Consider the following 24324-nt stretch of genomic DNA (forward strand, 5'->3'; position numbering starts at 1 on the left):
GAACTATGAGACACTCCAGATGGGCTTCCCCGCCTCGTAGAGGGACATCCGTAGAAATTAAGCTCATTTGGATGGGGGCAAAAAACTTCCCATTTGGAGGATTTAGCTACCAAGTGAGAAAGATCTTTGCTTCTGGTGATAGGTTGTATAACTTTCCCAGGCCTCTGTGGGTCTTCTCCCATTTGCTCAAGAAGGACAGCTTGAGTGATCTTAGATTGCTTCTTGCCCATGGGATGGCTTATGTGGAAAATCTCATATGTACAATCGGATCTTAGAGGAATATTTTTGAAAGCAGAAATGTTGCAGTTTGATGAAAACTGAAGATGAATTGAAGGAATGGAAATTGCAAGAGTTTCCGTGTTTATTAAGTATCCCAAAATAAAGGATTTCTGTAGATGCGATGATAATGGATTTCAGAGAGAGAATCCAATGAAGATGGTCCTGAAGAGTTGCTTTGGATTGTGTCATCAGGAGCTAGATGTCCAGACAAACACATCTCAAAACCTCTTTTTCTGAGGACTATGACGTTAGAGGAAAGAGGTTGGAACTAAAGATGTCTTTCAGTCTGCCTGATGAATACTTTTGAATACTGATGAAATTTTTGATTCTGACCTGCAATGGGAATGTGAAGGTAAGCATCTTTTAGGTCTAAGGACATCATAACATTTTCCTGATGACAAATGGGAAGGACAGACCGAATAGTCTCCATTCTCAAATGCTTCTTTGCAATACTTATGTTAAGGTACCTGAGTTCTATGATGAGTTGGTATTTCCTTGATAGTGTGGCAACTAGGAACACCTGAGAATAGACCCCAAAGGACTTTTTCTCAGGAGGAACGTCCACTAAGGCTGCGTGCCCACTATGCTTTTTTCCAAGCGTTTTTGCCGCGGAATTTCCGCAGCAAAAACGCTTGGTAATACGTGCCCCATGGTCCCCAATTATAATCCGCATGTGCTGTACACATGCTGCAGAAATTTTCGCTGCGGATTATCATTGCATAAAAATCCGCAGCATGTCCATTATTTTTGCGGAAACGCGGCGTAATTACCGCCATTGACTTGCATTGAATCGCTTAATATCTGTATGACTACATGTGCACATGTGGATATTAAACGATTCAATGTGCGGATGGTACCCGGGTCTGGAGAAGAGGAGACTCTCTTCCAGACCCGGGTACCATAGTACCTGTTAAAAAAAAGAATTAAAATAAAAAATATACATTATACTCACTTTCTGATGGCCCCCAGTCTCCTGTACGGTGCATCCTGGCTCCCCGGCGGCTCGCAATGGTGTAAAAGGACCTTCCATGACGTCATTTAGTCATGTGACAGGTCAAGTTGTCAAGCACTTTTCCAAGTGATGCTAAAATCGCTTGGAAAAGCGCTTGATAACCCGCATGCAAAATTGCATGCAAAAACGCTTGACAAACGCTTCTACCTGGCAGGAAAAACTCATGTAAAATCCGCATGCGTTTTTCCTGCCAGGGAGATGCAGAAAAAATCCGGAGCATTTCTGCTTCGTGGGCACATAGCCAAAGACTCTCATCTTGATTAATTCTAAAATTGAGAATTCTAGAGCAGTCTGTCTCTGCTCTGGAAGGCGAAGGGTCACTATAAAATGGTCTAAAGCATACATGTGAAACTCTGGACCGCGAGCCAATTCTGGCCCACAGGGTGGTTTTATTTGGCCCGCAACACCAGAACTACCACCCCTATGTGAAGCCATTATACTGTATGGACGACTGACTATGTGGGGCCATTATTCTGTAAGGAGGATTATGTGGGGCTCATTATTCTGTATGGCGGACTATGTGGTGCCCATAATACTGTATGGAGGACTATGTGAAAGAATTTTAGACACTCCACCCCCACGCCTCTTGGATCCTGGCGACTTGAGTTTCTACTTTTTGTTCTGTTAAAGCCTCAACCTTTCTTGCTTCTTCTCTGCCAGGATTTCTGCCACTGTGACCTCTTCTTGGAGGCCTAGTTCTTCGGAGGGAACTCCTACTCCCCCAATCTTTATTGGCCTGTGGAAGACACTTTCCCTTTTAATTAGAGAGGTCTTCCATTAGCTCATCCAACTCTGCCCCCAAAATCCAACCCGGCATAAATTCGATGTTGTAGAGATTACCGTTAGAGATAGAAAGCGCATTCCAGAGTTTGATACAGATGGCTCTTCTGCGGACTGAGGAAAGAGCCATAGATCTGGGATGCAGCCACAGCATAGCTGTGTCTGAGAGCACAGTCAGCTCTATCCACAGGTTCCTCAAGATTAGAGACATTCTCTGAAGGGATCAAAATGCACCTGGACAGTTTAGCTATTGCCATGTCCATGGCATCAGCCATTCAATACTCTGTACATCCTCAATAGGGAACTTGAGCATGAATATTTTTGACATGAAAAGGACTAATTCCGGAGTTTTACATACGACTGACATAAGAGCTGAAATGGCCCCTTAAAGGTGGAGACTTGTTCATCCCTTGAAGTGGTCTCCTGATCCTCCAACTAGATTCCCTGGATAAGTTTGAAAGTTTATTCTGAATCATATAAATTGAGTCTTTTGTGTCTTCAGAGGAAAATTGACGACATCCAGAACTCTCATCTCTTTATACACAGACGAGGAATTGAAGGAGACAAGTTGTCCTTTCAGCCCCTGAGCAAGTGGTTCAAGGGAAGATTTTATTTCATGTTTAGGCTTCTGAATATTAGAACGGACATAATCTTTAACCCAAATTACCACATCCCTAGTTGAAAGTGGGCTTGAGGATAGGTCTTGCAGCATACAATCCTAGCAATAGGACAATTCACTGCTTTCAAGTAAAGGAGTTTTGCGCTCTTTACAAGCAAAATGTCTCTTCTCTGAACTCTTCTTAGACATCTGAATAAAAACAATATTATTAACAAAATAGCAATAAGTAGAGAGATAGAGAGAGCCTGGAAAAAAAAAAGTGTAATACACAAAAATGGACACAAGATGGTAGTAGAGCACAGTATTGAAGCACTGTTAGGCCTCATTCAGAAGTCTGATATTCTCATATGATTAGGATTGCTACTTCCAATAAGTGGCAGAAGAGTTCTAGTCCTCTGAATGGGCCTATGGAGCATTCGGAGACCTGGGTGGTCGGGACCGCTGCACCTTATTTCTAGTTAGCACAGTGGTTAGGCATCACACGTGGAACGCACGGTGCTTAGTATCGACGCAACGGAAAATCGTCCCAGTGGACGATGTGTTTAGGACCATACTCGGTGACCTGGTGAAGGTGCGTTCTCTGGAGTATGAGCTTCCTCTCTGAAGAGACAATTCTCATATGATTGCTATATGTGGCTTTTCTGCAGACTTCTGAATCCTCACAGCATGCACACCACTTGCTGTCAGGATTCTCTGGTGTCAACGGTGAGAGCGGGAAGTCATGTGACTGCAAGTATGCGATATGCATAATTCAGGCCACATTCCAACTAGAAGAGCAAGAGCAAGTGAATTCAACGAGGCCGCACATGACGCGCCCCCAGGGCAGTGGGGTACTCGGTGTCCGGGCCTATGGATGCTGGGGTGAATATATCACAGTGGCTGGGCCGGTCCGTGGCCCAGGGCGGTAAACCAAAAAGGGGATTGAAACTTGGATAGAGATAAAAATAAAGTAAATAGTTCGTGACGCCACCTGTGGTACCTGGTAAGATTTACCAGCGCTGCTGCAGACCTCCGGGGGGTGATGGGATGGCAGCTGAGGTGTTCTTCTGCTCCCCACAGGTGGAGCGGGCCCCCGGGGCAGTGTGGAGTTTGGTGGGTGGTGATGCCGGGACTTGTAGTGCAGAGGGAGAATGGCGCAGCTGAAATAATTGACGGAGGCAGTGCAGTGCAGTCATCCGAGTTTTTACTCACAGTTCTTATGTAAGTTCCACAGGTACACTGTATGGGTTTCAGCCTCCCACGTCGCGCTGCGTTCACCAGCTCTTCCTCAGATGTGTCAGGAGTGCTTGACGGAATCCCGCTTTCCTTATGTTCCTTGCTAGACCGACTCCTCATGCTGGGTCTTCTCCCTCCTGCCCTGCGCTTCCCCACTCACAGTCCCGATCGGGTGCTCTGAAGTCCCTCTGGGCAACCTGGAGTTCCCGGACCTACTTGACCCTCACGGTGACTAAGATGAGGCTGTGGCAACTGCACTATAAAAGGCAGAAGCCTCCGGTTTTTCCAGCCGAGACCTGGAGTAACACGGCTGGTCCAGGGACCGGTCCCTTCTTGCGGCCTTATCCCTCTGACACCTGGCAGATTCGGGGCATACGGGTGCCGTCCTGCACTCACCGTACCCCCTGGGATCCCTTCTGTAGAACGGAGCCTTTCTCCTCTGCTCCCCTCCTGGGCCTCTATCACTAGGCCCCACTTGTGGAGCAGAGCTCCTGATGAGACTCTGCTCCCTGACTGACTGTCCTCACTCTTTCCTCTTACTGACTGACCTGCCACCCTAAGATGGCCTCCCTTTATATACCTCCTATTATGGTGCTCCCCTACTATACTTCCTCGACCCACACCCACTACTGGTTCCCCCTACCTTTGGTTCCCCCCACTCCAGCCAGGGACAGGGCTCAGCAGGAAACACAGTGCATTTTGCCCTTCCAGCCGGCCTGGAGCAGTGTAGTGTTGAATGTGGCTGTTGGGGTTCCGGGCAGCACTCCCTCCTTACCTGAGAGGAGACACCACACCTCTGGGTGAGGTGCAGTACCTCTGTAGCGACTGAACCCTCAGGGGCGCCACACTCCCCCCTGGTAAAACACAGCACGTCCGTGGGCTGGAACTGAGCAAAACACGGTATATTAGACATGCAAAATTTTAGAATGCATTCGCATATAAGATTATAAACAAAACATTTCTTCCCTTTATGGGAGGCACTTTTCTTTGAACGTTACAGGTTATTAAAACATTATAAAACACTTTTCACTGGCATATACGTTTTTCAAACATCTTGCAGTAAGATCCCAAACAGGGTGTTCATCTTACTGGTCAAAGGTGCAAAATCAGCAGCATGAGGGACCCGTCCGCAAACCCTCAACGTAGTCCCTGGGCGTGGCTGCGAGGCTTAGGTGATCCTGGTGCTGGACCACGTCTTCTGCCACGCCAAACGGGTTTTTGTTCTGAGGTCACTTGGTTGCATTTATAAAACCAATAGAGAGCACTTTAAGAAGTGCAAAACTATGTACAAGGTCAGTCTTTGGCTGCTCACAGTCCTCAGCCTGAAGTCTGTATACCCTGACGGGTAATTATGCACACATAAAAACAATTTTTTAATTTCTGTACCCTTACGGGTGACTATTTACACAGTGTTCAGTCCCACTTACTGCACTTAGTAATGGGGTCCCCGCCGGGGGTATTTCTGATTTTTGCTGGCTGACCCAGCCGGGTCAACAGCCATGAACTGCGGGGGCGTGTCCTCTCCTTCCTCAATCACTCGGTACACCTGGAAAGCATACCACCCGCGTTCCCCGTGGTGTCGACTGTGAGGTGACATGGTCACCGGGGTACAAGTTCCGGTCGGGATGGCCCTGCTCCAGATAGGGCTCAACATCTCGCCGTTTTACAAAGATATCCCTGTTGAAGTTGGGATCGCGGATGAAGCCCCACCCAGCCTTCAAGTCGAATTTCACAACCAGTCCCTCTTCACAGGGGCTGGGGTGGGCAGTTTCCGCCTGCCGGACCTGAGCTTTAGGGGCTTTGTTCCGGGCCTCCATCCGCTCGCAGCGCGCCCGCCGGGTGCACCGCTCCTTCTCCAGCTGTAGGAGCTCCCGCCTACAGAACTAATTTCTCTGCAGGGCTTGGGTCTCCTGCGGGAACCCCATCAGGTCCGTCCCCCCCTGGTTGTCCCAGCTAAACTCTTCTCCGCCGGGGCAGGCAACCGGGGGCGCTGGTGTCGGCAGTAGCGGGTGCTGCTGCTGGTCCTCAAACCTCGCAGACCAATCAAAGGAGGGCGCGCCGTACACCCATTCGGGTGCTGGAGGTGGCAGTTCCGGAAGGGAGCCGAGCAACGGGCCCGTGAAGATAGCGCTCGGGGGTGGAGGTTTCGGGAGGGAGCCGAGGAGGAGGTCTTCGGAGTCAGCGCCCCGGTGTGGAGGTTCCGGGCTTAGCAGCTGCTCCAGGGGGTACATGGCGGGGTACTTGCAGCGCCCGGGACAGGGGAACTCTTCTTACCTGCTCCTGTGCTGCACACGGCCTTCTGGCGCTCATCTGGCTCCGCCTGGGCTGGGGTGCCGCTGATGGTACCCAGTGCTGGCTGCCGCCGAGCTGCTAACTTCTCCAGCAGCTCGCTCTTCCACCTGGTGACCGCTGCTTGCTGGGCCCGTTCCACCTGCTGGCTCAGCTCCAGGATCTCGCTCTGAAGGAATTCAGCATCCTCCGGGGAAAGTTCGTTTGTGACTCCCTCCAGGGTGAGGGAAGGCACTTTCTGCTGCAGGCCAGAGGCGGAGGCTTGATCCTTGCTTCCGTCCATGCTGGCGGCCGGGTGCGGTCTGTCTAGACTGGTTAAGACCACACCCTGTCTCCATTCCTTCTCTCCTCCTCCCCTCCCCTTTCGGGGGCGGTCCCATGGCAGCCTGCTGTCGGTCACTCCCTGAGACGTCCTCCCTGCCTTGACGGACACATCTATGCGGACAGTCACAGTTGCAAGGGGCAGGTTGTGCTTTTGGCGCCATTCTGGGACCCGGCCCACGATGGGAGGTTCCATATTGTTGTTTTTGATCACGCACATAATGGCGCCCGTTCTTCTGAGGTGGGCGCCACATTCAACGTGGAAAAACAGTTCATATTAGGCACACAGTACCCGGTGGCAACGGGCACGAAATCCTGTTTGTGACGCCAGAAGTTGACGCGCTCCCAGAGCAGTGGGGTACTCTGTGTCTGGGCCTATGGATGCTGAGGGGAATATGTCACAGTGGCTGGCCCGGTCCGTGGCCCAGGGCGGTAAACCGAAAAGGGGATTGAAACTTGGATAGAGATAAAAATAAAGTAAATAGTTTGTGACGCCACCTGTGGTACCTGGTAAGGTTTACCAGCGCTGCTGCAGACCTCCAGGGGGTGATGGGATGGCAGCTGAGGTGTTTCTGCTCCCCACAGGTGGAGTGGGCCCCCGGGGCAGTGTGGAGTTTGGTGGGTGGTGATGCCGGGACTTGTAGTGAAGAGGGAGAGATGGCGCAGCTGAAATAATTGACGGAGGCAGTGCAGTGCAGTCATCCGAGTTTTTACTCACAGTTCTTATGTAAGTTCCACAGGTACACTGTACGGGTGTCAGCCTCCCACGTCGCGCTGCGTTCACCAGACCGGGGGTTCAGCTCTTCCTCAGATGTGTCAAGAGTGCTTGACGGAACCCCGCTTTCCTTATGTTCCTTGCTAGACCGACTCCTCACGCTGGGTCTTCTCCCTCCTGCCCTGCACTTCCCCACTCACAGTCCCGATCGGGTGCTCTGAAGTCCCTCTGGGCAACCTGGAGTTCCCGGACCTACTTGACCCTCACAGTGACTAAGATGTGGCTGTGGCAACTGTACTATAAAAGTCAGAAGCCTCCAGTTTTTCCAGCCGAGACCTGGAGTAACACGGCTGGTCCAGGGACCGGTCCCTTCTTGCGGCCTTATCCCTCTGACACCTGGCAGATTCGGGGCATACGGGTGCCGTCCTGCACTCACCGTACCCCCTGGGATCCCTTCTGTAGAACGGAGCCTTTCTCCTCTGCTCCCCTCCTGGGCCTCTATCACTAGGCCCCACTTGTGGAGCAGAGCTCCTGATGAGACTCTGCTCCCTGACTGTCCTAACTCTCTCCTCTTACTGACTGATGGCCTCCCTTTATATACCTAATACTATGGTGCTCCCCTACTCTACTTCCTCCACCCACACCCACTACTGGTTCCCCCTACCTTTGGTTCCCCCCACTCCAGCCAGGGACAGGGCTCAGCAGGAAACACAGTGCATCTTGCCCTTCCAGCCGGCCTGGAGCAGTGAAGTGTTGAATGTGGGTGTTGGGGTTCCGGGCAGCACTCCCTCCTTACCTGAGAGAAGGAGACACCACACCTCTGGGTGAGGTGCAGTACCTCTGTGGCGACTGAACCCTCAGGGGCGCCACACACACATATAGTCAAAATGTGGTCAGAAGTATGCAAATCGCATACCGCCTGCTCTGACATCAAAGAATTCTGGCAGCGTGCGGGGAACACACTCAGGATTCAGGAGTCTGCAATAAGTACAGACTTTTAGTAAAAGATCGGACAACCCCTTTAAATAAGCTACACACGTGGTCAAAATTGTTGGTACCCCTCGTTTAATGAAAGAAAAACCCACAATGGTCACAGAAATAACTTGAATCTGACAAAAGTAATAATAAATTGAAAATCTTTGAAAATGAACAAATGAAAGTTAGACATTGTTTTTCAACTCTGCTTCAACAGAATTTTTTAATAAATTAAACTCATGAAATAGGCCTGGACAGAAATGATGGTACCCCTGAAAATAATGTGACAAAAGGGACATGTTAAATCAAGTTGTGTCCACTAATTAGCATCACAGGTGTCTACAATCTTGTAATCAGTCAGTGGGCCTGTATATAGGGCTACATATACTCACTGTGCTGTTTGGTGACATGGTGTGTACCACACTCAACAAGGACCAGAGGAAGCAAAGGAAAGAGTAGTCTCAGGAGATTAGAAAGAAACTTATAGACAAGCATGTTAAAGGTAAAGGTTATAAGACCATCTCCAAGCATTTTGATGTTCCTGTGACAACAGTTGCACATATTATTCAGAAATTTAAGATCCATTGGACTGTAGCCAACCTCCCTGGACGTGGCCACAGGAGGAAAATTGATGACAAATCAAAGAGACGGATAATACGAATGGTAACAATAGAGGCCAGGAAAACTTCTAAAGGATTAAAGGTGAACTTCAAGCTCAAGGAACATCAGTGTCAGATCGCACCATCCGTCGTTGTTTGATCCAAAGTGGACTTCATGGGAGACGACCAAGGAGAACACCATTGTTGAAAAAAAATCATAAAAAAGCCAGACTGGTATTTGCCAAACTACATGTTGACAAGCCACAAAGCTTCTGGGAGAATGTCCTATAGACAGATGAGACAAAAATGGAAGTTTTTGGCAAGGCACATCAGCTCTATGTTCATAGACAGAAAAATGAAGCATATCAAGAAAAGAACACTGTTCCTACTGTGAAACATGGAGGAGGTTCTGTTATGTTCTGGGGATGGTTTGCTGCATTTGGCACAGGGTGTCTGGAATCTGTGCAGGGTACAATGAAATCTCAAGACTATCAAGGGATTCTAGAGAGAAATGTGCTGCCCAGTGTCAGATAGCTTGGACTCAGTCGCAGGTCATGGGTCTTGCAACAGGATAATGACCCAAAACACACAGCTAAAAACACCCAAGAATGGCTAAGAGGAAAACATTGGACTATTCTGAAGTGACCTTCTATGAGCCCTGACCTAAAGCCTATTGAGCATCTTTGGAAAGAGCTGAAACATGCTGTCTGGAAAAGGCAACCTTCAAACACGAGACAATTGGAGCAGTTTGCTCATGAGGAGTGGGCCAAAATACCTGTCGAGAGGTGCAGAAGTCTCATTGACAGTTACAGGAATCGTTTGATTGCAGTGATTGCCTCAAAAGGTTGTTCAACAAAATATTAAGTTAAGAAGAACCATCATTTCTGTCCAGGACTATTTCATGAGTTTAATTTTTTTTTAAATTCTGTGGTTGAAAAGCAATGTCTGACTTTCATTTGTTCATTTTCAAAGATTTTTAATTTATTATTGCTTTTGTCAGATTCAAGTTATTTCTGTGACCATTGTGGGTTTTTCATTCATTAAATGAGGGGTATCAACAATTTTGACCACGTGTGTAAAATACCCTATTTATTTTTTTGTCGGCTGGACCATACATGGCAAACTTTTTTTTTTTTTTCACCATTCGTGTCTCCCCTATTTCCTCATAGATTGTAAGCTTGTGAGCAGGGCCCTCACTGCTCTTGGCATCTGTGTTATGTGTTATTCTGTAATGTCTTTATTTTCTGTACATATCCCCTCTGAAATGTAAAGTGCTGTGGAATATGTTGGCTCTTCCCGATTCCCTGGTGCGGTGGCAATTGGGGTATTAGTAGTTGGGGTTGATGACAGCTGTGATTTGTCAAAAATGCACCGTTACAGGCTCCAGGATCAGATGACACAGGCTTGTTTTTTGTCTGTTACTATCGAGATGTATAAAGCTATAAGAGCTGAAAAGACAAATGATGGTGATTTTTTTAATGAAGCTTTTTAATTTGCAAATAATATTAGACCGATATCCTGACTATGATGGGGAGGCACAAGTAATGATGACGGTCTGACATATTCTTTTGTCTATAATGACATTTAAAGCACCACTCCAGCGTTTTTTTTTTATTGCACTGCTGGAGTGGTGCTTTAAATGTAAGTCCTCTGCCCCCTTACTGGTGCTCACCTGTCACCTTCATCCATTTTCAGTGTCACTCCGGTCGGTCTCTGGCGAAAAGTGGCGAAAAGTGAACTGCCGGCAGCCCCAGTGTTTCCTGGAACTGCGCGGAGGTCGCTTTTCAATACAAGTCTATGAGAGCCTCGTCCTGCCCTCGTTCTGGCTCTCATAGACTTGTATTGAGAGCGTGTGACGTAGCTTCTGACTGTCATAAGGAGGCGCGGGGGGACCAGAGCGGCACCAAAAAAACCTACGAAGACACCGGAAGGTGAGTATATAACGGGAGACAGGGGGCTTAGATTTAAAGCGCCACTCCAGTGCAGGAAAAAAACACATGCTGGAGTGGGGCTTTAACAGTTCTGAAAAATTAATTTAAACTGGAATACAAATGGGAAAGAATGTAACATTAACCAGTCTGTGCACCAGACAGAAAACTGTTTGTCATATGGGGATCTTCATGGGAATTATATTCTTTTGTGTCCAATTTCCATGTCATATGTACTATAAATATGTACCAGAGTACTGAAGGAGATCGTAGAAGAAATTTTAGAACCACTCTCCATAATCTTTGAAAATTCTTGGAGAACAGGAGAAGTCCCAGAAGACTGAAGAAGAGCAAATGTTGTTCCTATCTTCAAAAAGGGGAAGAAGGTGGACCCAGGGAACTATAGGCCGGTGAGTCTGACTTCTATACCAGGAAAGATCTTTGAACAAATTATTAAACAACATGTATGTAAGTACCTGGATAAGAATGAAGTGATTAACCAGAGTCAGCATGGGTTTGTAACTAACAAGTCATGTCAGACTAACTTAATTTCCTTCTATGACAGAATCAATGACTGGGTGGATCAGGGAAATGCTGCAGATATAGTATATCTTGACTTCAGCAAAGCATTTGACAAAGTATCTCACACCATCCTTATTGAAAAAATGACCAAGCATGGAATGGACAAGGCAACTGTTAGGTGGATTCATAACTGGCTTAGTGATCGGACTCAAAGGGTGGTCGTAAATGGCTTCACATCCAGTGGATGAATGTCTCAAGTGGGGTACCACAGAGCTCCGTCCTGGGACCTGTATTGTTCAACATCTTTATCAATGATTTAGATGAAGGAATTGAGGGTAAACTGATTAAATTTGCTGATGACACAAAGCTAGGAGAGATAGCTAACACTAGAGAAGAGAGAGAGAGGCTTGAAAAAGACCTAAATAAACTGGAGCAGTGGGCAGCAACCAACAGAATGGTTTTTAACAGGGAAAAATGCAAAGTACTACATCTGGGCAATAAAAATGAAAAAAGCATATACAGAATGGGAGGAATAGAGCTAAGCAACAGTACATGTGAAAAAGACTTAGGTATACTAATATATCATAGACTGAACATGAGTCAACAGTGTGATGCAGCAGCAAAAAAGGCAAATGCAATTCTGGGATGTATTAACAGAAGCATACGGTCTAGATCACGTGAAGTCATTATTGGACTTTACTCCTCTTTGGTCAGACCTCATCTGGGATACTGTGTCCAGTTTTGGGCACCACATTTTAAAAAAGACATTGACAAACTGGAGCAAGTTCAGAGAAGAGGAACGGTTACAGGATTTGGGAATGTTTAGCTTGCAAAAAAGAAGACTGAGAGGAGACTTAATAGCTGTTTACAAATATCTCAAGGGCTGTCACATTGTAGAAGGATCATCTTTATTCTCATTTGCACAAGGAAAGACTAGAAGCAATGGGATGAAACTAAATGGGAGGAGACACAGATTAGATATTAGAAAAAACTTTTTGACAGTTAGGGTGATCAATGAGTGGAACAGGCTGCCACGAGAGGTGGTGAGTTCCCCTTCAATGGACGTCTTCAAACAGAGGCTGGACAGACATCTGTCTGAGATGATTTAGTGAATCCTGCTTTGAGGTTGGACCAGATGACCCAGGGGGTCCCTTCCAACTCTACCATTCTATGATAAACTGTAGTATTAATTTTCTTATAAAACAAAATGAAAGGACTGCTGATACGAAAAGACCTGACTAAAATAAATCATAATGAGTTTGAACGCAGCAACTTCTGTCATGATCTCATGGCTATAAAACCGTACAGCTTGTCCATATTAGTCCTGGCACACGGGGAATGTTCTCCTAACAGTTTACAAGAATGATTATGTTCTGGAGACCCTACCCCTTAGAGTTGTAACTCCTGTGTTAAAGACGTAGAATTATACCCTTTATCATTAACCAGTCAGCACTGCATTGAAGGTAATGTTAGCTCTGGCTTGAGAAACTCTAGAGAACCATTACCCTAATTATTCTAAATCCCCTGGCACCCAAATTGTAAAACACATGCTGAGTAAATGACATGTTTGCCTTTCAGCTCTTGCCATTTCCAGTGACTTCATAGTTAGCAAACACAATTTCTTCTTGGCCTGAGAGTGAAGCATAGTCCTCCGGAATTACCAGTCAGCACAAATGTTACTTTTTAGTAGATCAATGGCGTCAGACGGTAATACTGCACGCTTTATAATTAATGGCTTTGCATGAAGAGCAGTGGAAATAAAGTACACTACACCTTTAATTAACTTCTTACATCAGTCTCTCAGAGGTGAACCAGACATTGTCAAATTGCTTTATACGCAAAACCATGCTGTGGAATCTGACAATAACCAGCAAGATGTGCTTTATAAGGGGAGCTGTACTTTACATAGTGAGGAGGGGGCGACAAATAAAAATGGCGCCAATTTCTGACGCTGGTTCATACCATCATAACAAGTCAAAAATATTGAATGTTAATGACATAACATTTTTCAACAGCAGATTAAAAATATTGAGGATGAAAAATCTATTAACTGGTTTTTCACAATGAGAATTTTTGGCCAAAAAAACGAGAGATAGACTATGGCAAATCCTGAACATGTGTACATTGCTTCATACACATGGGTACATGAGTGTAGATAAACACAATGCAGCAACACAAAACGTACAAGAAATCTAATCATCTATGTACAGTACAGCACCGGAGAGGGGATGCTGAAACTCCCGCTCCACCATTCAACAGTGCTGTCGGAAGCTCGGCGCAAAAGATGTGATGACATCACGGCGGCTGCTGTGCCAGGCAACACACAGCACAGAGAGGAGGTTTGCACAGCTCATCATGGGAACAGGGCTGAGTGAGTATTTTTTTCATTATTTTATTTGCCAATGGGGTTTAATGAAAAAGCACTGTATTGAGAGGGAATGGAGCACTGTGGGGCATCATACTGTGTGTGGGGCACTAAGTGGACATCATACTATGTGGGCATCTTAATGTATTGGGGGGCACTGTGGAGCACCCACACTGTGTAATGGAAGCACTGTGGGGGATCATACTTTGTGGGCAGCTTAATGTATTTGGGGTGCACTGTACAGCACCCACACTGAGTAATAGAAACACTCTGGGGTATAATACTGTGTGGGCATCTTACTGTATGAGGGAGCACTGTGGAGCAGCCCATTGTGTAATGGATGCAATGTGGGGGCATCATACTGTGTGGGCATTTTACTGTATGAGGGGGTACTGTGGAGCACCCCCATTGTGTAATGGATGCACTGTGGGGGCATCATACTGTGTGGGCATCTTACTGTATGAGGGAGCACTGTGGAAGACCCCTATTGTGTAATGGATGCACTGTTGGGGCATCATACTATGTGGGCATCTTACTGTATGATGGGGCACTGTGGAGCACCCCCATTGTGCAATGAATGCACCGTGGGCTGTGTTGGCAGGGCACTGTGGGGGCATCATACTGTGTGTGTACGGGGGGAATCTAATAGCATGGATATGCATGGAGGACATCTTTGGGGCATCCTGCCTGGAAAGGCATTGTGGGGGCTTTACACTGCATGGGGTCATACGAGGGGTTTGATCTGCGTAGGAATACCAAAGACTTATATAATAGTACGGTTTCAGTGTGGGAAAAAGAACTGGGCAGTGTTAACGCTGTATGTAATCCATAATAAGATTTACCACGGCACATGGCAATTTGGCCCCTTATTCCTATCATTCAGCATTGGAAGGTATGACACAGATACTCTCTCTTTACTGTTCGTCTCATCCTTGTGTCGTGCACAGCACTAACTAAAACACAATGTATACAATTTAATTATAAATGTTTCTTTAATAACAATTTACTCTCTGACTATATATTTAGTATTACAGAAATACAGTATACTTCGCCAGTGATGCTGGTGTTCTTTAGTAGTTTCCTAATAAAGCTATACTCATCAATAAACACTAGGTGGCAGTAGACGCACACAAGCATATCAGTATTAACCTTTGCTCTGCTGATTTTTGGTTTGCTACAGGAGATTGGATCTGGTAATCTTACTCTGCTTCCCACACAGCCATGACAATTGCATTTGTTCTTTTTTTCTAGATATGTCACAACAATTTTATTCAATAAAGCTTTATGAAAGCGCAAAATGTTCAGTCAGACTAGAAAAAGCAATTCCACTTCCAAAAGTGTTTGCATCCTGCTGAACTATAGATTGAGGACACTTGAAGTCTACAGCTGATGGAAATATGTTCTGTACATTTAATGGGTTGCAGACTTGACCCTGTTCCTGTTTTGTTGGTTCCCCAGAACCATGACGCATATCTGCTATGGGACCAAAGAAAAACACATTTTCTAAATTAAGCACAAGAAAGAAGCTGAAGATGGAAACAAGACGCAGCCCCCGACTTATCACTAGCTGCATAGCTTCTAATTCTTGTGGTTGATGACTGATTAGCGGGGTAAAATTAGGTCAGTGGGGTATGGAAATTTTACAGGATAAAATTGCTTCTGGTAGCGGTATCTTACAGCTGCTGCTTCGCTCCTTGTGGGATTTCTTGTTACTATTCACAATTTATTGCTGGTCGAAGCCAAACAAACTGACTCATTGTCCCAGACATTGACCCTAAAGGTTATTCACATACTAAAGTAGAACTACAGGCCAGTCCTTCCTCCATCTGCAGAAGCCTCCACATGGAGAACTGTGGCTCTGTGCCATCCTCTGTGCAGTGTCCCCGAAAAGACTTTCTATCATAAGAATAAGTCATTTACCTCATGACATTCACAGAAACAATGGAGATTAGGCCCCGTTCACATCTGATTTTGTTTGTACCAGGGCCGGACAATAGATCCCCTTTTACATACACCACCGAGGTAAGACTGGATAGAGCTCATGCTTCATCTGGTGTGTATAGGGGTCTTTCTACTGTCGCCCCCTAATGGATGTTGTCTGGGAAGAGATGGATCGGTAACATTACATATATAATGTAATGATATATGAGATAATGTCTTTTGTAAGCCATAATCATCAACATTAACAGAAATAAACACTTGAAATAGATCACTCTGTTTGTAATGACTCTATATAATATATGAGTTTCATTTTTTGGATTGAAGAACTGAAATAAATTAACTTTTTGATGGTATTCTAATTTTGTAAGATGCACCTGTGTGTGTGTGTGTATATATATAAACTTTTTCATATGACTGTATATATATATATATATATATATATATATATATATACACACACACACACACACACACACACACACACACACACACACACACATTTTCAGTGTGTGTGTGTGTGTGTATATATATATATATATATATATATATATATATATATATATATATACAGTCATATGAAAAAGTTTGGGCACCCCTATTAATCTTAAGCTTAATGTTTTATAAAAATTGGTGTTTTTGCAACAGCTATTTCAGTTTGATATATGTAATAACTGTTGGACACAGTAATGTTTCTGCCTTGAAATGAGGTTTATTGTACTAACAGAAAATGTGCAATCTGCATTCAAACAAAATTTGACAGGTGCATAAGTATGGGCACCTCACCAGAAAAGTGACATTAATATTTAGTAGATCCTCCTTTTGCAAAAATAACAGCCTCTAGTCGCTTCCTGTAGCTTTTAATGAGTTCCTGGATCCTGGATGAAGGTATTTTTGACCATTCCTCTTTACAAAACAATTCCAGTTCAGTTAAGTTTGATGGTCGCCGAGCATGGACAGCCTGTTCAAATAATCCCACAGATGTTCAATGATATTCAGGTCTGGGGACTGGGATGGCCATTCCAGAACATTGTAATTGTTCCTCTGCATGAATGCCTGAGTAGATTTGGAGCGGTGTTTTGGATCATTGTCTTGCTGAAAGATCCATCCACTGCGTAACTTCAACTTTATCACTGATTCTTGAACACTATTGCCAAGAATCTGCTGATACTGAGTGGAATCCATGCGTCCCTCAACTTTAACAAGATTCCCAGTGCCGGCATTGACCACACAGCCCCAAAGCATGATGGAACCTCCATCAAATTTTACTGTGGGTAGCAAGTGTTTTTCTTGGAATGCTGTGTTTTTTTGCCACCATGCATAACGCCTTTTTGTATGACCAAACAACTCAATCTTGGTTTCATCAGTCCACAGGACCTTCTTCCAAAAAGAAATAGGCTTCTTCAAATGTGCTTTTGCATACCTCCGCCGACTCTGTTTGTGCGTACTTGCAGAAACGGCTTCTTTCGCATCACTCTCCCATACAGCTTCTCCTTGTGCAAAGTGCGTTGTATAGTTGACCGATGCACAGTGACACCATCTGCAGCAAGTTGATGCTGCAGCTCTCTGGAGGTGGTCTGAGGATTGTCCTTGACTGATCTCACCATTCTTCTTCTCTGCCTTTCTGATGTTTTTCTTGTCCTGACACTTCTGGCCTTAACAAGAACTGTCCCTGTGTTCTTCCATTTCCTTACTATGTTCCTCACAGTGGAAACTGACAGGTTAAATCTCTGAGACAGCTTTTTGTATCCTTCCCCTGAACAACTATGTTGAATAATCTTTGTTTTCAGATCATTTGACAGTTGTTTTGAGGAGCCCATGATGCCACTCTTCAGAGGAGATTCAAACAGGAGAACAACTTGCAAGTGGCCACTTTAAGTAGCTTTTCTCATGATTGCATACACCTGGCTATAAAGTTCAAAGCTCAATGAGGTTACAAAACCAAAAAAAGTGCTTTAGTAAGTCAGTAAAAAGTAGGCAGGAGTATTTAAAACAAGAAAATGATAAGGGTGCCCATACTTATGCAACGGTCAAATTTTGTTTGAATGCAGATTGCACATTTTCTGTTAGCACAATAAACCTCATTTCAAGGCAGAAACATTACTGTGTCCAACAGTTATTACATATATCAAACTGAAATAGCTGTTGCAAAAACACCAATTTTTGTAAAACATTAAGCTTAAGATTAATAGGGGTGCCCAAACTTTTTCATATGACTGTATATATATATATATATACACACACACACACACACTCATTTTCAGAGTGCTAGGCAGCTGCTTTGAAGGACATGGCTGCTGTTTTTTGGCACAAGGTTAGAAGAAGCTGGGTTTTTAGAAAGCTGGGAAATTTGCATCACCTTTCCTATCCTAACAATAAAGGGTGAACAACCCATAACCCTATCAGGCTAATTAAGGTCTGAAACCTTGGTCAAAGTTATCTGAGCACCCAAATCTCCAAGGGTGGCCAAACTTTTGCATCGGTCCATTTTCCTTTTTGTAATTTTTAAAATGTAAAAGATGAAAAAAATCTATATGTTTTTTCCTAAAATACAAAGGAAATGTATCATCTTTAACTTTAAAAAAGAGAAAATAACAGCCCACCCTCCTTGAAGTCGATGGATCCAGGAGCATGCAGTCAGTGCTCTGCCGGTGCTTGGCAATGTAGTTTGAAAGATCAAGACTCAGCTCACCGGAAATCGGCGTATAAAATCCCCAAAATTTTTTATTTCTTACTTGGATAAAGCATAGTGAAAATCACAATCCATACAAAAGCAGAGGGGGTACAGTATTTGCTGTTGAATTACCAGACGCATTTCGAACATGTTCTTAAACTTGGTATGCATAAAAAGGAAAAGGAAGGCCCTGTCCATAGGGAGAGGGGGAGATTGCGACACCTCAACATTTACCTAAAGCTTAACCCTGCGTTCCCTATCATCCTAGACAGGTCCTTCCCCCCGTGCACCGCCACGTGCCTATGGGCGAGGTTACCCAGCACGTCACATCCGGCATCCACCGCGCGCTCTCCCTCTCATTCCCTTTCATTGGGAAAGAGCGCAGTGGATGCTGGGTGTGACGCGCGGGGTAACTCCACCCATGGTCAAAATGGCCGCCATGGTCACCACCCACCTGGAAGAGTTTTCCCCCTCCCATATACTAATGTGCCGCAATCAGGAAGTTGATATCACCAACCATTCCCATTTAATTTAGGTGTATCCATATAAATGACCCACCCTGTATTATATGTTAAATCTATCTTTTGATTTACATTTCTAAAATAAGATGCTTTTGATATAGGTTTATGATATATACCTTTTCCTACCCCCCTTTTCTCCTTTTTCTTTTATGTCTTACCCTCTCCCTCCTCTTCTCCCTTAACCCTTTCATGACTGGAGCATTTTGCGTTTTCATTTTTTGCTCCCCTTCTTCCCAGAGCCATAACTTTTTTAGCTTTTTAGCTTTTATTCAATATGGCCATATGAGGGCTTATTTTTTGCAGGACAAGTTGTACTTTTGAACGACATCACTAGTTTTACCATATTGTGTACTGGAAAACGGGAGAAAAATTCCAAGTGCGGTGAAATTACAAAAAAAGTGCAATTCCACAGTTGTTTTTTTTGTTTTATTTTTACCACGTTCACTGAATGCTAAAACTGACCTGCCATTATTATTCTCTAGGTCATTATGAGTTCGTAGATAACAAACATGTACAGGTTCTTTTTTATTTAAGTAGTGAAATTTTTTTTCAAAAATTTGCTTAAAAAATAAATGGCACCATTTTCCGAGACTCGTAGCATCTCCATTTTTCGTGATCTGGGGCTGGGTAAGGGCTTATTTTTTGCACGCCGAGCTGATGTAAATACGATGTTTTGATCGTCCGTTATTGCAATGTTGTGGCGACCAAAAAAACGTAATTCTGGCGTTTAGAATTTTTGTCTCATTACAACGTTTACCGATCGGATTAATTATTTTTTATATTGATCGATCGGGCGATTCTGAACGCGGCGATACCAAATATATGTATGTGTGTTTTTTTTTTACTGTTTTATTTTGAATGGGGCGAAAGGGGGGTGATTTAAACTTTTAAATATTTTTTATATTTTTAAAAACATTTTTTTTACACTTTTTGCATGCTTCAATAGTCTCCATTGGAGACTATAAGCAGCACTTGTCTGATCTTCTATACTACGCACAGGCGATGATCAGATCGCCTGTGTGTAGCAGATTTGCTCACTTGCTATGAGCGCCGACTGCTGGGTGGCGCTCATAGCAATCTGACAGTGACAACCACAGTGGTCTCCTGCAGACTCCGGGTTGTCATGCCAACCTATCGGCGACCCGCGATCATGTGACGGGGTCGCCGATGGGCGGGGCCAATGTCAGAGACTGACAGCGGCATTTAAGTGGTTAACAGCCGCGGGTGGATCGCAATTCCACCTGCGGCTGTTGCGGGCAAATGTCAGTTCTATAGATGACTGACATGTGCCCAGAAAGGTGTGGGCTCCGCTGCTGAGGGGGATCTGACGTGGGGCGTACTATTACGCTCCATGTCAGAAAGTGGTTAAAGGGGTTGTCCAGTACTAGGACAACCCCTTCTTGATCTAAATGTTTGGCCCCGATAAAATAAAAAAACCTATACTCACCTCCCGTGATGGCTCCATTCCAGCGGTGTCAGCACTCGCGCTCCTGGGGCTGTCGTGGGGTTGTTGTGATACGTGAGCCCGGCGCCCAATCACTGGTGGCAACACTGCCCCGTCTTCGTAAGAATTGAACATCAAAAGGAAGATCAGCTGCAGCCCGGATTTCCTCTTCCAGTTCAAAACATCCGTCCAAAGGAGGAGACAGTGAAGCCAGCGCTGATTGGGGGCACCGGGCTCACATGTCACAACAACCTCACGTGAGCCCCCAGACCACGAGTGCCGACACCGCTAGAACGGCGCCAGCAAAGGAGGGGAGTATAGTTTTTTTTTATTTTATCAGGGCCAAACATTTAGATCAAGGAGGTGTTGTCCTAGTAGTGGACAACCCCTTTAAACTTTATTACTCAGTTGTTCATTCATACAATTCTCCTGCATGGGATATACATTTTGAATTTCCTTCTAAGTTTATGTTTTGTGTTAAAACAGTATTAAAATATTAATAAAGATCTGTTGAACCTATAAAATGAAGGGGAGAGCTCCCAATGAGCAGCAGCTGAGACAAAAGCCAAATTGGAATCTCAGCAGATTTAAACCAGAAACTCTTAACCCCTTCCATACCATAAGAAACAATAAACCTGCACCACTCATGTGAATGGCCGCGTAGACTCCAAAGAGAACCTGTGATCAGCTAATCTCTGATCTTCTGATCCCAGACGCAACACAGGTCTCAGCAGGCACATTTGTGACAGTTGTCCATACAAATCTCACTGTGACTGGTATTGCAGGTCAGTCTATTTGAGTGAAAGGAGACGAGTGTTGTTTAGCTGCAGTAGCTGGCATAATCACACATACAGTACAGACCAAAAGTTTGGACACACCTTCTCATTTAAAGATTTTTCTGTATTTTCGTGACTATGAAAATTGGACATTCACACTGAAGGCATCAACACTATGAATTAACACATGTGGAATTATATACTTAACAAAAAAGTGTGAAACAACTGAAAATATGTCTTACATTCTAGGTTCTTCAAAGTAGCCACCTTTTGCTTTGATGACTGCTTTGCACACTCTTGGCATTCTCTTGATGAGCTTCAAGAGGTAGTCACCGGAAATGGTTTTCACTTCACAGGTGTGCCCTGTCAGGTTTAATAAGTGGGATTTCTTGGCTTATAAATGGGGTTGGGACCATCAGTTGTGTTGTGCAGAAGTCTGGTGGATACACAGCTGATCGTCCTACTGAATAGACTGTTAGAATTTGTATTATGGCAAGAAAAAAGCTAAGTAAAGAAAAACTAGTGGCCATCATTACTTTAAGAAATTAAGGTCAGTCAGTGCGAAAATTGGGAAAACTTTGAAAGTGTCCCCAAGTGCAGTTGCAAAAACCATCAAGCGCTACAAAGAAACTGGCTCACATGAGAACCGCCCCAGGAAAGGAAGACCAAGAGTCACCTCTGCTTCTGAGGATAAGTTTATCCGAGTCACCAGCCTCGGAAATCGCAGGTTAACAGCAGCTCAGATTAGAGACCAGGTCAATGCCACACAGAGTTCTAGCAGCAGACACATCTCTACAACAACTGTTAAGAGGAGACTTTGTGGAACAGGCCTTCATGATAAAATAGCTGCTAGGAAACCACTGCTAAGGACAGGCAACAAGCAGAAGAGACTTGTTTGGGCTAAAGAACACAAGGAATGGACATTAGACCAGTGGAAATCTGTGCTTTGGTCTGAAGAGTCCAAATTTGAGATCTTTGGTTTCAACCACCGTGTCTTTGTGCGACGCAGAAAAGGTGAACGGATGGACTCTACATGCCTGGTTCCCACCGTGAAGCATGGAGGAGGAGGTGTCATGGTGTGGGGGTGCTTTGCTGGTGACATTGTTGGGGATTTATTCAAAATTGAAGGCATACTGAACCAGCATGGCTACCACAGCATCTTGCAGCAGCATGCTATTCCATCCGGTTTGCGTTTAGTTGGACCATAATTTATTTTTCAACAGGACAATGACCCCAAACATACCTCCAGGCTGTGTAAGGGCTATTTGACCAAGAAGGAGAGTGATGGGGTGTTACGCCAGATGACCTGGCCTCCACAGTCACCAGACCTGAACCCGATCGAGATGGTTTGGGGTGAGCTGGACCGCAGAGTGAAGGCAAAAGGGCCAACAAGTGCTAAGCATCTCTGGAAACTCCTTCAGGATTGTTGGAAGACCATTTCCGGTGACTACCTCTTGAAGCTCATCAAGAGAATGCCAAGAGTGTGCAAAGCAGTCATCAAAGCAAAAGGTGGCTACTTTGAATAACCTAGAATATCAGACATATTTTCAGTTGTTTCACACTATTTTGTTAAGTATATAATTCCAAATGTGTTAATTCATAGTTTTGATGCCTTCAGTGTGAATGTACAATTTTCATAGTCATGAAAATACAGAAAAATCTTTAAATGAGAAGGCGTGTCCAAAATTTTGGTCTGTACTGTATGTAGATGTACACTCATATTAATATGACTGTTCCAAGTACAGGATGAAAGACACAGTTCACGGCCGGCGTCAGCATCCGGGCAAGTGCCGGGCCCGGCACGCTATGGGGCCCAGGAGTCGGGGGAACCCGGTGCCAACGCCCACGATTGTGCTCCCCCGCTTTGCTCAGGGCCACGGCACTTGCAATACTTACCTCTCCTTGATCCTCCACAGCTCGGGCGTCTTCCGCGTCTTCTGACACTGTGACATGTTAGGGCAGAAGATGCGATGACATAACTACAGCTCGCCCTCTGCTCTGACAGTGCAGAGAGCCGGAAGACGCTGAGGAGTCCTGACCTGCCACCAGTGAGGAGAGGTGAGTATTTGATTTTTTTATGTATGAAGCAATATATAAAGCCCATACTGTATGGAGCTATATATGGGGCCCATTTTGTATGGAGCATTATATGGGACCCATACTGTATGGAGCTATATATGGCACCCATACTGTATGGAGCTATATATGGGGCTCATACTGTATGGAGCTATATATGGGGTCCATATTGTATGGAGCAATATATAGGGCTCATACTGTATGGAGCAATATATGGGGCCCATTCTGTATGGAGCATTATATGGGGACCATTATTCTGTATGGAGCGCATTATTCTATACTAGATGGTGGCCTGATTCTAACGCATCGGGTATTCTAGAATATGTATGCGGCCGACCGGGCGCAATCAGCAGAGCGGTGTTTAAATTTGGCGCCAATATCGCTGATTGGTCGCCGCGACCAATCAGCAGAGCGGTGTTTAAATTTGGCGCCAATATCGCTGATTGGTCGCGGCCCTAGCCGCTGATCTCCCGACGGTAGCCGCATGGAGGTCAGTGGCGCCGCCGGTCGGGGTACTTATGCTGCAAGCAGCCGGTCATCTACCGGCTGCATCGCCGCTGACCTCCGTGCGGCAGATGAGCCGCTAACGGCCGCCATCTTATTCTGAAATCCTGCGTCACTGATTGGCCGCGGCCGGACCAATCAGTGACGCGGGATTTCCTGGACAGACAGACAGACAGACGGGATAAGACAATTATATATATTAGATGCAGAATTATATGGGGCTCATTATTCTGTATGGAGCATTATATGGGGCCCCTTATTCTGTATGCAGTATTATATGGGACCCATTATTCTGTATGCAGCATTAGATGGGGTCCATTATACTGTATGGAGCAATATATGGGGTCCATTACTCTGCATGGAGCATTATTTGAGGCCCATTATTCTGTATGCAGCACTATATGGGGTCCATTATTCTGTATGGAGCACTATATGTGGCCCATTATTCTGTATGCAGCATTAAATGGGACCCATTATTCTGTATGGAGCATTATATGGGGCTCATTATTCTGTATGGGGCATTATATGGGGCCATTATTCTGTATGGGGTATTATATGAGGCCCATTATTCTGTACGCAACATTATATGGGGTCCATTATACCGTATGGAGCATTATATGGGGCCCATTATTCTGTATGGAGCAATATATGGGGCTAATTATACTGTATGAAGCAATATATGGGGCTCATTATAGAGTATGGAGGACTATGTGGTGCCCATAATACTGTATGGAGGACTATGTAGTGGCCATAATACTGTGTGGAGGACTAT

At 45.0% G+C, this 24324-nt stretch overlaps 1 protein-coding gene across 3 annotated transcripts in view; it reads right to left on the reverse strand.

Moving 5' to 3' along the window:
• The window catches only part of LOC141259090 (solute carrier family 2, facilitated glucose transporter member 11-like), a 219241-nt gene that overhangs the window by 192730 nt on the left and 2187 nt on the right, over window positions 1–24324 (reverse strand). The window lies entirely within an intron of this gene.

Source organism: Phyllobates terribilis, unplaced genomic scaffold (assembly GCF_046119375.1).
Source record: "Phyllobates terribilis strain yellow unplaced genomic scaffold, ASM4611937v1 Scaffold_1__5_contigs__length_1240528914, whole genome shotgun sequence".
In the NCBI taxonomy this organism is placed as follows: Eukaryota; Metazoa; Chordata; class Amphibia; order Anura; family Dendrobatidae; genus Phyllobates; species Phyllobates terribilis.